This window comes from Octopus sinensis, linkage group LG13 (genome assembly GCF_006345805.1).
Source record: "Octopus sinensis linkage group LG13, ASM634580v1, whole genome shotgun sequence".
NCBI classification, from domain to species: domain Eukaryota; kingdom Metazoa; phylum Mollusca; class Cephalopoda; order Octopoda; family Octopodidae; genus Octopus; species Octopus sinensis.
In genome coordinates, this window is record NC_043009.1 from 69,047,617 (window position 1) to 69,063,604 (window position 15,988).

The following is a 15,988-nucleotide window of genomic DNA, read 5'->3' on the forward strand; positions in this document are numbered from 1 at the left end:
GCAGTCATAGAGAAATTCAATAAATCTTTGTGAAAAATACATTTGTTGGTTAAGAAGTTCATTCTGCAAACCATATTGTCCCTGGTTCAATAACACTGTATGGTACATCGAGCAAGTATATTTGTTTTTTTAACTTTAAGGTTTGGGTTGACTAATGCTTTGTGATAAAAATTTGAATGCAGAAACTGTGCTGAATCCTCAGTGTGTATGTGCTTTTGCATTTGCTTCCAGTTGCATTTCTTTGTATCAAAAAAGTAAATTAACCATTCTATAAATAGATCAATATAATATCAGATTTAGAAAAGTATGGGGTCGATATGATTGATTAAAATCTCTAGAAGGCAGGCCCCTAATGTGGTTGCATCTAACTGACTGAAACCAATGAAAGAATATACCTAATATCTGATATTTTGTATTTTAAAATATACACTCACTGACAGCCAATTGTATATCAATAAGTTTATAATATATAAACAAAAATTTTAGAGCTGGATTATGAGAGCAAGCTGCATGGAGATAAGGTCTACATTTTCTCGATTCTTTTCAATCTGTGAGTTGGTATTGAACTCCAGCTATCCATAACCAGCCATTGTATAGATCATGGTATTCTAGGTTGTCTGCTAGTGAGATATTTATTTCCACTCTCTATACTATTCCTTCTGTGAAACGGAAAAAAGATCAATAAGTTCGGCTTTGGTTGATGTAAACTTTCAACTTTGTGTCTAATTGATTGCTTTGATTTTCTTCCTCCAATTTTTTGGAGAAGATGTCAGCGAGGAGCGGGGGTAGGGGGGATGTTGAGGTGGAGGAGCATATCGATTCTATTTCATTTGAATAAATGTCTGATTTGAATGCTTCATTGAAATTTGCTTACACCTGAAATACTGGAAATGCACAACTTTTCAATAAAGTCAACCAATGATGACTACACAAACCATTATGTCATTTGAAATGTCAAAGTGTTTTGTTGAAGAATAAATATGCCATGTATGGTGATACGTCTACATTTAAAGAGACAAACCTCCTGTACCTTCTGCCACTCATGGTGGTGCTACGGGTGACAGAACAGTGGTGCTGTTGTTACAAGCTGTCTATGTTGATTGCATGTGGACCAGAATTAAGTTTCAACTAGAATGCTGCTCATTCACATTGCATGGAACAAACATGTGGACCTTAAGTTGTACCTGGGTAACCTGTGTAGCAGAGCAGTAATGCTGAATATAACTTGACACAGCATGGCAAGAATTCTGTGTAGTTTTGTTGCAAATAATCTCTTTAGTGTCAGTGGCATGGTTGGATGCATTGAGTTCATGCTGTGAAGTGGATGTTGTATCCATTTGTTAGACTGGCTTCTGTGCCGGTGGCATGTAAAAAGCATCAACCGATCATGGTCGTTGCTAGCCAGCCCCCTCTGGCCCCTGTGACGGTGGTTGGTAAAACCACCCATTACACTCTCAGAGTGGTTGGCATTAGGAAGGGCATCCAGCTGTAGAAACACTGCCAGATCAGATTGGAGCCTGGTGCAGCTATCTGGTTCGCCAGACCCCAGTTGAACCATCCAACCCAAGCCAGCATGGAAAACGGACATTAAACGACGACAATGATGATACCAAAAATAAAGGAACATATTATACAGGTACATGCATGGCTGTGTGATAAGAAACTTGCTTCCCAACCACATGGTTCTGGGTTCAGTCCCTCTGCATGGTACATTGAGCAAGTGTCTTCTACTATAGCCTCAGGCCGACCAAAGCTTTGTGAGTGAATTTAGTAGACGGAAACTGGAAGAAGCCTGACATATGTGTATACACACACACACATATATCTATGTGTGTCTTTGTGCCTGTGTTTGTCCTCCTCCCCCAGCATTGCTGGCGTGTTTATGATCCTGTAACTTAGCAGTTGAGCAAAAGAAACTGACAGAGTAAGTACCAGCCTTTATCAAAACTAAGTACTGGGGTCGATTCATTCAACTAAGAATTCTTCAAGGCAGTGCCCCAGCATGGCCACAATCTAATGACTGAAACAAGTAAAAGACACAGAACCATGTAGGGGCTGGTGGTTTGTCTTTGTTGCTGCATGTGTGTCAGATGATGAAGGACATTGGAAAACCTCTCCAACCATGCCAGCATAGAGATAAAAGACAAACAGCAAAACATGGGCAGGAAATGTTGAGAGCACACTCACCATACGTATGACTACATTGTCAACCCTAAAAGAGTTGATTCTACTGACTTGTTGGCCCTGCCCCCCATCTGTCACCTGATCTGTGCCAATCAGGAAGCTTCTATTGTGGTCAGTCAGCTCAGATTGCTAGAAATAGCAGCCAAATTACTTTCAAACTACATTGCCATATTGCAGGGGTGGGCAAACTACGGCCTGCGGGCCGCATGCGGCCCGCCATAGGTTTTCATACGGCCCGCCGAGAGCTTTTATGAATCCCAACTTCTATGCAGATACTTCGTAACTGTACGGTAATTCACAATATTTTCACTTGATTTTTATAAATGAGGCCCGCCAAGGTTCCAAAGACGCACTGTGCAGCCCGCGATCAAAAAAGTTTGCCCACCCCTGCCATATTGGATGATGTAGTCTGGTATAAACTATTCTTGAATAAAATTAGAAGTTTCATGGCTTTGATAAGGGTGCTTTTGCTCAAGGGCCTGTGCAATCAGGGTTGACCTTCATTTAAACAACAGCAACAACAACAATCCTTAGCCTTTTTCTTTCTTTTTCTTTCTTTCTTTTCTTCTTTCTTTTCCTTCTTTCTTTCCTTCGTTCTTTCCTTCCTTCTTTCCTTCCTTCTTACCTTCCTTCTTTCTTACCTTCAGTCTTTCTTTTCCTTCTTTCTCTCTTTTTTCTTTCCTTCCTTCCTTCTTTCCTCCTTTCTTTCTTTTTTCCTCTCCTTTCTTTTTTATTCTTTTCTTCTTTCTTTCCTGTCTTCCTCTTTCTTTCTTTCTTTCTTCCTTCCTTTTTTCTTTCTTTCCTTCCTTCCTTTCCTTCTCTCTCTCCCCTCCTCCCTCCCTAAAGCTACTGCCTTTAACACTCCCTAATTCCTCTTCATATCATTTCTGTTAAGGTTTCACCTCCTTCTTCATAATTAATCAGTTTTCTACCTGACCTTCATTTTCCCAGATAATATACCTTTCTCTTTTATCTCTCTTATTATGAGACTGTTTGACCTGCTAGAAATAACATCCAAATCTTTTACAAACCACACACATACTACTACTACCTTGAATAAGGAAGGGACACAATAGATAATGCAGGCCTAGTTATCCCTAAAATGATCCGTGTATCATGATTGGGTCAACCAGGAGTTAAAGGTTATCATTGAAGCCAATCTTTTTTTAATTTTTGTCAGTCAGTGTATCAAGGATTACATTGTTGCATATACCCGTGTATGTTCCCTCTTTTTAGATCCCAGGGTATGATTTAAAGGCGATTTTGCTGCTATTTTTAGCAGATTGAGTGACAGTACAGAGGCTTCTGAATTGGCTCAGACATGTTGCTGTTGTTGTTGTTGTTTAACTCAAGGTCAACCCTGTTCCAACACATCAAAGATCAGATATTATGTGTTTAGGTCTACATTTTCTAATATGCCTTATTAAGATAGTAAGGTGTGATTTGAAGGAGGTTTGGCTATTATTTCTAGCAGGATGAGCAACCATATAGAATCTCTTTCATTGGCCTCTGGACCAAATTCATTTGTTTCCTTTTCCACAGAATTATGTCTGAAATTGGGTTAATTATCACTTTCACCATCTTGGTTTCATTTTCTGCGGCAGTAAAGATGCCAAAATTAAGATTTTAACATTTCCTCATAATATTGGCCAATATATTTATTTATGATCAATGTTTTATGCGTGATCGGCTCTCACTTATTCCAATGTCTGCTGTCAGTGTTGCCTGTTTAAAATATGAAATTCCCCTCTGATTTGTTGCTATTCCTATGACCTCTACGTTTGTAAGTGAAATGTATGTTTGTCTGTTTGTGTGTGTATATATATATATGTGTGTGTGTGTGTGTGTATTTGCATATATGCATGTTTGTGTATATGTGTGTGTTACGTATGATTTTCTGTTTATGTATCTAGGTATGTGTTTGTCTCTATCTTCTACTTTTTCTTTTCTTAGTTTGACCACCAACACTATACAGCTCTTTTGCTCTATAGCTATTCTCACAACAAAAACAAGAATTATAATAGTAATGATATTAGCAATAATAAATTATATATATATAATATATATATATATATATATATAACAAAGTGAAGTTGTAAGGTACCGCACGAGTGGAATTATATATGAAAGAAGGTTTGAAAATGCAATTTTTAAAAGATGTTTATTCACTTCCAAGCACCCCTCACACATCTACAGATGTATGAAGGGTGTTTGGAAGTGAATAAACATCTTTTAAAATTGCATTTTCAAACCTTCTTTCATATATATATATATAATATATATTGTAACAACAAGGGTTTAGCAACAAGTTGCTTGACCACATACCGAAAATTTTAGAAATAGCAGCCAAAAGACTACTATTTCTTTTTCTACAAAAATATGTCTCCACAGACAACAATATTTGTAACAAGCAACTTGTTGCTAAACCCTTATTGTTATAATTATATATAAAAAAACTTTTTGTATAAGTTTTTACCAAACATGGTCTTTTCCATACCGAAAAACAACTAGGTGAAATTTGTTGATTTTATTAAATTAATAATTTTTCACCCTATATCTGTAATGATTTTATATATATATATAAAGCATAATTATAATAATTATATCAATAATTAATTGTCTACTATATATGTGTGGGTTTATAACCTGATTAATATTATGGTTCATCATAATCCTCATTCTTTGTTTTCTGGTCCAAGTCAGTTCATATTTGGAGTAACTGCTGCTGTATGCGTATACACACGCATGCATGCATACATGTGTGTGTTGTGACAGTAATAGTAGTAATGGTGGTGGTGGTCTGTCTGTCTGTCTTATATGTTTGTGTTTCATGACTGTATAACTCTCAGTACAGGTGTGTGTGTGTGTGTGTCTGTGTGTATTTGGATCTTTTATATCATCATCATCATCATCATTCTCTATTATTATTTTTATCGAATAAATTCAAATTTAGTCATTATTTTCTTATCTGATCATTTTTGTTATTTTTGTATTTTATCTTTCCCAAAAATTTTTTATCAGATATTGAATTTTTATAGTTCTTCTTCAAAATTGTCCTTTTTCTTTTTTTTTTTCATTTTCTACAAATATCATAATTTTACATTCATATATCATTATTTCTTTCAATATGGCAGTGAGCTGGCAGAGACGCTAGCACGCCGGACGAAATGCTCAGCGGCATTTTGTCTGTCTTTATGTTCTGAGTTCAAATTGCGCTGAGGTTGACTTTGCGTTTTATCCTTTCGAAGCTGATAAGTTAAGTACCAGTTGCGCACTGGAGTCGATCTAACCGACTGGCCCCCTTCCCCAAAATTTCAGGCCTTTTCTCTGTTTCAGTGTGGTTGACCTGGTTTCCGTTCTTATTCTGGGTCATTTCAATTTTTACCACTTACTTTGAAGCCCTCAATGCTTCAAAAAGAAAGCCATGTTTTTCCGAGTGACTCTGTGGTAAGTAGTTTGCTTACCAACCACATGGTTCTGGGTTCAGTCCCACTGCATGGCACTTTGGGCAAGTGTCTTCTACTATAGCCTCGGGCCAACCAAAGCCTTGTGAATGGATTTGGTAGGCAGAAACTGAAAATATATATATATATATATATATATATATGTATGTGTGTGTATATGTCTGTGTGTCTGTGTTTGTCCCCCAACATCACTTGACAACTAATGCTGGTGTGTTTACGTCCCTGTAACTTAGCGGTTTGGCAAAAGAGATCGATAGAATAAGTACTAGGCTTACAAAGAATAAGTCCTGGAGTCGATTTGCTCGACTTAAGGCGGTGCTCCAGCATGGTCACAGTCAAATGACTGAAACAAGTAAGAGTTAAAGATTAATTAAAATTTGCTGGCTTCAAAACCTTGGCCAAAGCAACTGAGTCAAACAGAGTTATCTGCCCTTCTCAGGGACACAATATAACCCCTACAATAGAATGCTTGGCCCCTGACTAGCAGCAGGCCAATTGTGCAATGCTCTGGTGTCTGCCTGTCACAATCCTTGTGATTCATGATAATCCATATAATAATCTTTTACTGTGGAAATCAGAGATATATCCACTCAAAATTTCATTACCCTTAACTGCAGGAAGCTGTTTTTGTACCAATCTGTCTTTTGTTCAGGAATATCATGCTTGAAACCACTTTCTCTTGAGACATGTCAAGTTTATTGAGGCAACGTGATTTGCAGAAAAATACCAATTCTATATATCTTTTTTTTTTTTGTGTCTTGGTAGATATTTCACATTATTACTGCAATAACCATGAAATTTAATTTTGCAGTGAAAAGCTGAATGCAACCCATGTTCTTCCGTAACTAGGCTTTGTGCAACTCTAAGGGAAGTCAACCGAATGAGGTGAGAAATAAATGATTACGTAGTGGTGAGGGTGGAGGTGTTGGTAGGGACGTTTTACTGATAAAGATACAGATTGGTATTTTATTTTCTGGGGCTCCAAAAGGAGGAAATTCAAAGTTAATTTTGCCTGATTTGAACTCAAATCATAAGGAGCTGAAATATGAAGAAGTTAATTATAATAATTGTTTCTGGTTTAGGTAGAAGACTGGCAATTATGATGGGGCTTGAGTAAATTGGAGGCTTGGTTAAATTGATACTATCAACCCCAGTATTTAACTGGTACTCTATTTTATCAACACCAGGGGAATGACAAGTAAAGTTAACCTCAGTGAGACTCGGAATGTAAAGAGCTGGAAGGAATGCTGCTAGACATTTCTTTCTGCTGATTCTACTGATTCTACCAATCTGTCATCTTAGAATTGTTTGTCATGGAGGCAGAAGACCAGCAATTTTGATGGGGTGGCTATTTCAACCCATCCACCCTGAAATATAAAGAGCTGGAAGAACTACACGTGTTTTATCCCAGTGCTTGCCAAAATTTTTTGGGGCTGCTGTCCTCTTGACACTCGAGCCACACTCCTAGTGCCCACCTCCACTCCCATTCAGCACCACAAACACAGACAACTTTCTGCAGCAAATTCAAAACAGTTTTTCACAAATAAAACTTAACCTAATTAACCTGTTATTTCTGGGTGGGTGGGTACACCCATCATCTCCTTTTGGCCACCCTACTATTGCCCTTCTTGATCTTTCCACCACTCACGGGATGGGGGTGGCACTACTGCCCACCTTGGGAACCTGTTTTATCCGATGCTCTGTCATCCTTTTAATGTCCACTTTTCCATGCTTGCATGGGTCAGACTGAGTTTTTGGAGATAGATTTCCTATGGCAGGATGTTCTTCCTGTCACCAAACATGTTTCCAAGCAAGGTATTATTTCCCTGTGGCCAGACAGGTTTTCACTGAATATTGGAAATAAATGACTGACAATCGTTTTACAATATATCATGTGATGTCAAGACAAGGAGACACACACACATACACAACTTCTTTCAGTTTCCTTCTGCCAAATCCAATCACAAGACTTTGGTCGGCCCAGGGTTATAGTAGAAGACACTGGTCCAAAGTGCCACACAGTGGGACTGAACCCAGACCCATGTGGTTGGACAGCAAACTTTTCACCACACAGCCATTCTGGTACCTAACCGTTCTGGCAGCCTGTTGCTCTTAATAATTGTTACTAATTTAATCCTAAGCTCAGCAGATTTGATGGGAGGGGCTTGTGAATACCATCATCATCCCCCAGTACGTGACTGGTATTTTATTTTATCAACCTTGAAAGAACAAAAGATGAAGCTTATCTTGGTGGGATTTGAACTCAAAACATCAAGAGCTGTCACAACACTTTAGAATATTTAATTTCCTAATCTTCATGAAATTTTTCAAGCAACAGACTGGAGCAGAACCGTTTCTCATTTTATTTTATTTTATTTTATTCATTTATATATATTTTTTGTACAGTCTCTTGGAAATGTTATCATGCTCCGGCTGCCTTGTTCTATCAATTGTGGATTTAAAAAAAAATTATCAGCTGGTTTTTGTTTTGTTTTTCCTGATTGTTGTTGTTGTTATTTTGTCTTATTCAGTTTCTCAATTATTTAGTAACGAGATGATCAGAAGACTTGATAACTTTCAGCCTAAATGTAGGCCAATTTCTATTTGTGGTGGTGGTGGTGGTGGCAAAGGTGGTGTGGTGTATTTTACCTTGATGGTGGTGGTGGCAGTGCTGATGGATGTTGCTGTTGCTTCTTCTTCAGAATTGTCACTCAACCATACTTTCTTCTCAACACACCTGAAGCTATCACCATTAACTCTCTCTCTCTCTCTCTCTCTCTCTCTCTCTCTCTGATGACTAAATTATGTGCCTACATGTCTACCTCTTATGTGTCTCTATTTCATGTAGCTGTATGTATGAGTTTCTTTATTACCCACAAGGGGCTAAACATAGAGGGGACAAACAAGGAGAGACAAACGGATTAAGTCGATTACATTGACCCCAGTACATAACTGGTACTTAATTTATCGACGCCGAAAGAATGACAGGCAAAGTACCAGGCTTAAAATTGAGTGCTGGGTTGATTTATTCAACTAGACACCTTCAAGGTGGTGCCTGCCCCAGCATGGCCACAGTCCTATGACTAAAACCTGTACGTGTGTATGCATGTCGATTTGAGTGTTCAGAAAGTAACATCCCTTTCCTCCCCCCTTCCACTTTCTCCTCTCTCTTTTCCTCTTTCCTTCCTCTCCTCCCCCTTTCCCCCCACCATCACCACCACCAACCTGTCTAATCAATACTCCATCTATTAACGAAGTAATGTCTCAGCTTGATTTACTTCAGTCAATAGAACAAACTCTATTTAATAATATTTAATTAAAATACAATGCATCACTGTTGTCTATCCGTTTTAGGGAATTAGTTACAGGGGCCACAAGAGAAGGCCTTTATTTTCACCATTCATGACCCCAAAGGGGTTCTTCGTTTTGATCTCTTTACTCATTTGCATATATATATATATATATATATTATATATATATATATATATGCTCACACACAGACAGACATGCATATTCATACACATACATGTGTGTGCATCATCATCATCATCAGTCTATTTTCCATGCTAGCAAGCTAGGGAGCTGCGTCAGGCTCCGGTTGTCTGTTCTGGCAAGGTTTCTACAGCAGGATGCCCCTCCTAACCCCAACCACTCCACAGTGTGCTGTTGCTTTTACGTAGAGCCACCACCAGTGCTATATACATGGCACCAGTGTGGGTGCTTTCTATGTGGCACCCAGAAAGTTTTCCCATCCTCAGTGGTGAGGGATAGAAACCTCAAACGCAACCACTGCTCCTTGCTACACATTGCACTCCTTCATGTCACCATTCCATCTTTGTCTCAGATAAAATTCTTACTCTATATTTCGTTGCCTTTGGATTTTCTGGAGTTCTTCACCAATATAAAAACATTTTGTTAACCTCGTGTTTTTAGTATTAACAGAGAGAGAGAGAGAGAGAGAGAGAGAGCCTGGGAAGTATTTTGCCAAGATTGATAATTCTTTATTGATAACACACACACACACTTATACATATATACATGCATATATATATACATATGTATCTATATATATATACGTCTAACATATATATATATACACATACGTATGTATATATATATATATATACATATGTATGTATATATATACATATGTATATATATACATACGTATGTATATATATACATACGTATGTATATATATATATATATATATATTAGACGTACATAAATATATGATCCTTCATGTGTTATGTTGTTGTGTCAGGTTATTAATTGTCAACTCTGCAGCTAACCGTTTCCAGCGCCTCATTCCTCACACTTCCACACCGTATCACGTATCAAGCCATCTGTCTTATCGTTAGACAGTTTTGTTTTGAGGGTCGACTACCTGTTGAGAATGCTTTTCCTGTTCATATGCAACAGCGAGGTTACTATATAAACGTGTGTGCGCATACTTTCACCCGTGTGTGTATGTGTGTGTACACGCTCATATATATATATATATATATATATATATATATATATATATATATACTGGCACACTTATGTATGCCTATATGCTTACACATATATGTTTTCCTTGCCTGAAGCTGTTAGACAATTTACCACGATAAAGCAAAAGCAAAATAAAAACAAAAAACGACAATATTGCCCGATATATTGGCTGTATTGAATGACGTAAATGAATTTTGGATTCTATTAATAATTTCTGCAGCTATTAACTCTCTATTTACTCTCCACTTACGCTCTATTAACTCTCTATTTAAACTCTATATTCCAGCCTTACTCTCTTGACGTGTTGCCTTGTTTTTCTTTGTTTCAATTCTTTTCCACTTTCTTATCTCTTTTTGTTTATTGTTTTTTTTTTGTTTTTAGTGCATGATATTTTTGTTTTCGTTTACCATTCTGTACAATGATGAAAGAATGCAACCGTGGAAGGAAACTCTATACAGTTGCTTGACATGCTAGAAATAGCAGCCTAATCTCTGCTGTTCACCGTCTACTGTCTCACAAAAGTAAGAAAGACTTAATCTAGTCCTGTATAGACTGTACCTAATAATAAGATGCGATGGCCATTATAGGAATGTCTTTACTCCTTTGCCTGTCCAAAGCTTTTTCCTATGTCTGTCCTAAACATCCGTGCTTGTATTCATACTCTGAAGTCTTCCCTTGTCGCATATGAAAAGAAATTTTTATATTACTCGGAGTATAAGTCCCAAGTTACTCCAATGGTTGATAAAAACATTGGGAATCTGTACAATAATACGATGCATGGACCCTGGGGAAAGGTCCTGTGTGACACATGGGTTAGACAGGAGAGACAAAGGGTTAGTCATGGGTCTGCAGAATTAAACAACAATAAACAACCTGACAAAGAAAAGCTAAAAAAGGAACAAAAAGCTTAAATTTCTGTTTTACATCTTTTTTATTCCATAACCGAGGAGTTCTATAATTATTCTCTCCAATATGTTACTGGGCAAATTTTGCAAAGAGTATAGGCGGCACGCTGGCAGAATCGTTTCGGTTTTTTATTAATCTTTGTTTGCTGGACCAAATGCTTATTGGCATTTCGTCTGTCTGAGTTCAAATCCTGCGGAGGTCGACTTGGGATCGAAAAATAAATACCATCTGAGCACTGGGGTTGATGTAAACGACTTATGCCCTCCCCGAATTGCTGGCCTTGTGCCAAAATTTGAAACCAATATGTTATCGACCTTGGAGATGAAAGACAGTTCTAACCTCTGTTTGGATTTTGAACACAAATGTTAAGCACTGGGTTAGATCTCATAAGGAATACTAGTCAGGACTCTAACAGTTGTACCAAACATTTTCCATTCTATACTTAGGTAAATATTATCTCCTTAAATTAGCCCTACAGGTATTCTCTTGTGATTAGACTGTGCTACGTTAATCTGTCTTATCACATTACTATTCAGTCTACCTTCCTACCTACAAAATATCCTTTTTTACTTCCTACCTGTGATCATTCCTTTACCTACAAAATTTCCCCCTTCCTACCTGTGATCATTCCTTCACTCATGATCCGGCAGTCAGCCTCCTACTCTCTTACCTGCTTCCAAACCCCTCATCAGTCTCCAATTCTCTCCTCTACCCATTACTCTTTTATTCTATCACCAGCCCTTTCATCTGCCTAGAATTCCTTCTCCACTGTCTCTTAAGTCTCTCATGAGCCCCAGGACACTTCAATCTGAATAACTGACATTACAACACCTCCCACCTGGATGGGATGCCAGTCTGTTGCAAGGTTAACTTACCAGCAATTGTTGGAAATCATTTACAGCTGACTTAACTGGAGCAACATGAAATGACCTGGCTCTCTGCTAAGTGACAATGACGAAGATTCCAGTTGATCCGATCAACAGAACAGCCTTCTCATGGAATTAACGTGCAAGTGCTGAACTCTCCTGAAAACATGCAGAGCCTTAACATAGTTCTCAGGGAGATCCAGTGTGACACAGAATGTGACAAGGCTGGCCCCTTTGAAATGCAGGTACAACTTATTTTTGCCAGCCGAGTGGACTGGAGCAACATGAAATAAAGTGTCTTGCTCAAGCACCCAATGCACTGCCTAGCAATTAAGCTCCCCATCTTATAATCATCAGCCAAAACATGGAATATTTTACTCAAAAACACAATGCACCACTTGGTTCTGGAATTGAAACCATGCTATAACAATTGTCAGTGCAACACCCTGTCATTAGGCCACACAGCTTCATCTACTGTCCCTTAATTTCCCTACAATCCTTAATCTTCAAAACTATCCTTCTAGGAGTTCACTGATGCTATATCTTCTCCCCCAAATGCTGCGTTCCTTCCACACAGCTCAAAAGATCATGGATTTCTAAAGAACGGAAGTGAACAGCGCTGTTGGAAATGGCTTCTAAAGAAAGGCCGATGCATCAGGCTTCACTCTCCTCTTTCTTACTTTCAACAAAATTAATCTCTTGTCCTGTCTTTTGAAAACCTTCTTAAATATATGTTTTGCTTTATTTTTTTTTTTTCAGAAATAAAAATAGCTAACTAGTTAGTAATCCTTATTTTAAATTTTTCTTTGAAATTTCTTACAATGTGTGTGTGTTTATACGTACATACATGTGTGTGTTTATACGTACATACATACATGTGTGTGTATAATGAGTTAAGCCTATTGTGCTGAACACTGTCTGGTGCACCTAGCTGACAAGAAGCATGCAACTGCAATCAACAACCAAGAAAATAAGAAGAAAGAAAATCTGTAGCCATTAAATAATTACTGCACCTGAACAACTTAGTATTATTCTCATTATTGCACCTGGATGACTTGCATCGTTCCATATGAAGATGACTTTACAAGAGCTATAAAAAAAGACAAAATTTACACACACACACACATATATGATGTATTTATTAATTTCTTTGTTTTACCGTTTCTTTATGTTTCTGTCAAGGCTATTATTCTTACCTGTCTCCAAGAGATTGACATATTGTCTTGTTCAGATCATTTACAGTAGTTATTCAAACATGCTCGCTACCACTGAAAACGAAACTGGTGGAATTTCATTCTGTTCTTCACCGTTATTTTAAGACTTGACACTCATACTTCAATATTTTAACACACACAATCATAACTTCTGACGTCGATTCACCAGGAATAAAGTAAAATGAAATGAAATAAAAATAGATAAATTGATAATAAGAAAAAAAAACAAGGTAATGATTTATTGATTTTTAAAAGGTAGAAACGTATACCATTGATAGAATTAATGTTAGTTTATCATAGGTAAATATTTTAACGACCACCAGAGGAATGGTTTGTTAGCCTCACTCCATGCATGCTGCATGGGAGAATGTGAGCTCACATTTGTCTGTGAAGGGTTTGAATTTGGTCAGACTGAATCAAAGTCATAGTGGCCCTTACCTAGGTGGACATACACAGTGTCTTTTAACCGTTACTGTTTACTTGTCTCAGTCATTAGACTGTGGCCATGCTGGGGCATGACCTTGAAAAATTTTAGTTGAAGAAATCAACCCCAATGCTTTTTTTTAAGCTTTGTACTTATTCTATCAATCTATTTTGCCGAACTGCTAAGTTACATGGACTTAAACACACCAACACCAATCAAGAAGCAGTGGTGGGGTCAAACACAGACACTGAAACTTCTCAAGCATCCTGTCCTGCATGCTAACAGTTCTGCCACCTCACAACCTTTCTGATAATAATAATAATAATTTTCTAGTATAGGCACAAGGCCTGAAATTTTCAGGGAGGAAGCTAGTTGATTACCAGTAGTCAACTGGTATTTATTTTATTGACCTTGAGAGGATGAAAGGCAAAGTCAAGCTCGATGGAATTTGAACTCGGAATCTGAAGATGAATGAAATACTGCTGAGCATTTTGTCCAGTTTACTAACGATTCTGCTCGCTTGTTGTCTTAATAATATTAAGAAGAAGAAGAAGAGTCCTCCGCAGGGTTCTTGAAGCAGGATCTGTAAACAAGTATCACCTCAATCTTCTGGCTGTGGGCATCTGACACTTTCCATCAAATTATAATAATAATAATAATAATAATTCCCTTATTCTTTTGCTTCTTTCAGTCATTTGACTGTGGCCATGCTGGAGCACCACCTTTTAGTCGATCAAATCGACCCCAGGACTTATTCTTTGTAAGCCTAGTACTTATTCTATCATTCTCTTTTGCCAAACCGCTAAGTTACGGGGACGTAAACACACCAGCATCAGTTGTCAAGCGGTGTTGGGGGGACAAACACAGACACACACGCACACACACATATATATACATACAATGGGCTTCTTTCAGTTTCCGTCTACGAAATCCACTCACAAGGCTTTGGTCAGCCCGAGGCTATAGTAGAAGACACTTGCCCAAGTGCCATACAGTGGGACTGAACTCGGAACCATGAGGCTGGTAAGCAAGCTACTTACCACACATCCACTCCTGTACCTAATAATAATAATAATAATAATAATTTCTAATATTGATTTAAGGCCCTAAATTTTGAAGGCAGATTAGGTCAAAATTAATCCTAGTATTTAATTAGGACTTTAATTGACCTGAAGGACAAAAGGCAATGCAAGACATTTTGTCAAACACTTTGCCGTTTCTGTCTTCCATAATCCTTAAGAACAATAAAAATGGTTTCTAAATGGTTTGAAATTTGAAGGATGGTACTGTTGATGAAATCAACCTCTGTACTTCACCTTATTGATGCTGGAAAGATGCAAGAGAAAGTTGACATCTGTTGGATGTGACCTCAGAAGATAAAAGGCCATAATTAGATCCCTTGAGGTAATTTAACCAATCTTTTCACCACACGTTGGTGTAACACTTAATGGTAATAATCTGGCGAGCTGGCAGACACACTAGTGCGCTGGGCGAAATACTTGGCGGTATTTCGTTTGCCGTTATGTCCTGAATTCAAATTCCACCGAGGTCGACTTTGCCTTTTATCCTTACGGAGGCGATAAATTAAGTACCAGTTACGCACTGGGGTCGATGTAATCGACTTAATCCGTTTGTCTGTCCTTGTTTGTCTCCTCTGTGTTTAGCCCCTTGTGAGTAGTAAAGAAATAGGTAGTAATCTTTGTTTTTGCCAGTAGGGGGCACAGACGAGGGAATGATACAAGAACAAGTTAGAAGAAGTAGGGGGTGGTGTTTACACAGAAATCAGATGAATGGAAAAGAAATAAAAAACGTGATATATAGATGCACACATGACTAGTAAGAAGCTTGCTTCCTAACCACATGGTTGTGGGTTCAGTCCCACTGTGTGACACCTTGGGCAAGAATCTTCTACTACAGCCTCAAGGGAGCAAAGCTTTTGAGTGGATTTCGTTGGCAGAAACTGAAAGAAACCCATTGTGTGTGCGTTTGTCCCCCACCACCACTTGATAACTGGTATTGGTGTGTTTATGTCCCTGTAACTTAGCAGTTCTGCAAAAGAGACCAATAGAATAGGTACCAGGCTTAAAAATAATGAGTCCTAGGTTTGAGTCCTTTGACTCAGGTGCTTCAAAGTACTGCCCCAGCATGGCCATGGTCTAATGACTGAAACAAGTGAAAGATAAAAGATACAGTATCCAAATAGGTTACCGTTCTCCAAGAGGAGGATTATCACTTAAGGTCGACAAAGGAATTCCACAGATTCAGGATTATTCTGTGAGTCTAAAGTCCTCTCTCTCTCTCAATTGTTGTTCCCTGGCCTATAGACACATACTAAGAGTTAGGCCCATCCATCTGGGTCTTGCTTGAGGGTCCACTGTCCTTCTCCATTGTTACATCCCTTTCTTAGTGAACCCTGGAAAAGTCAATGTGGTCTTG

At 38.1% G+C, this 15,988-nt stretch overlaps 1 protein-coding gene and 1 long non-coding RNA gene across 2 annotated transcripts in view; one reads left to right on the forward strand and one right to left on the reverse strand.

Moving 5' to 3' along the window:
- LOC115218631 (post-GPI attachment to proteins factor 2-like) overlaps positions 1-15,988 on the forward strand; it is a 152,071-nt gene that overhangs the window by 85,524 nt on the left and 50,559 nt on the right. The gene's annotated exons all lie outside the window — the stretch shown is intronic.
- LOC118765856 overlaps positions 6,207-15,988 on the reverse strand; it is a 21,106-nt gene continuing 11,324 nt past the window's right edge. The window contains exons 2-3 of the long non-coding RNA XR_005001753.1: positions 12,830-12,832; positions 6,207-6,326 (exon numbers count right to left, since the gene is read on the reverse strand). This is a non-coding gene — a long non-coding RNA (uncharacterized LOC118765856). The remainder of the gene's footprint in view (positions 6,327-12,829; positions 12,833-15,988) is intronic.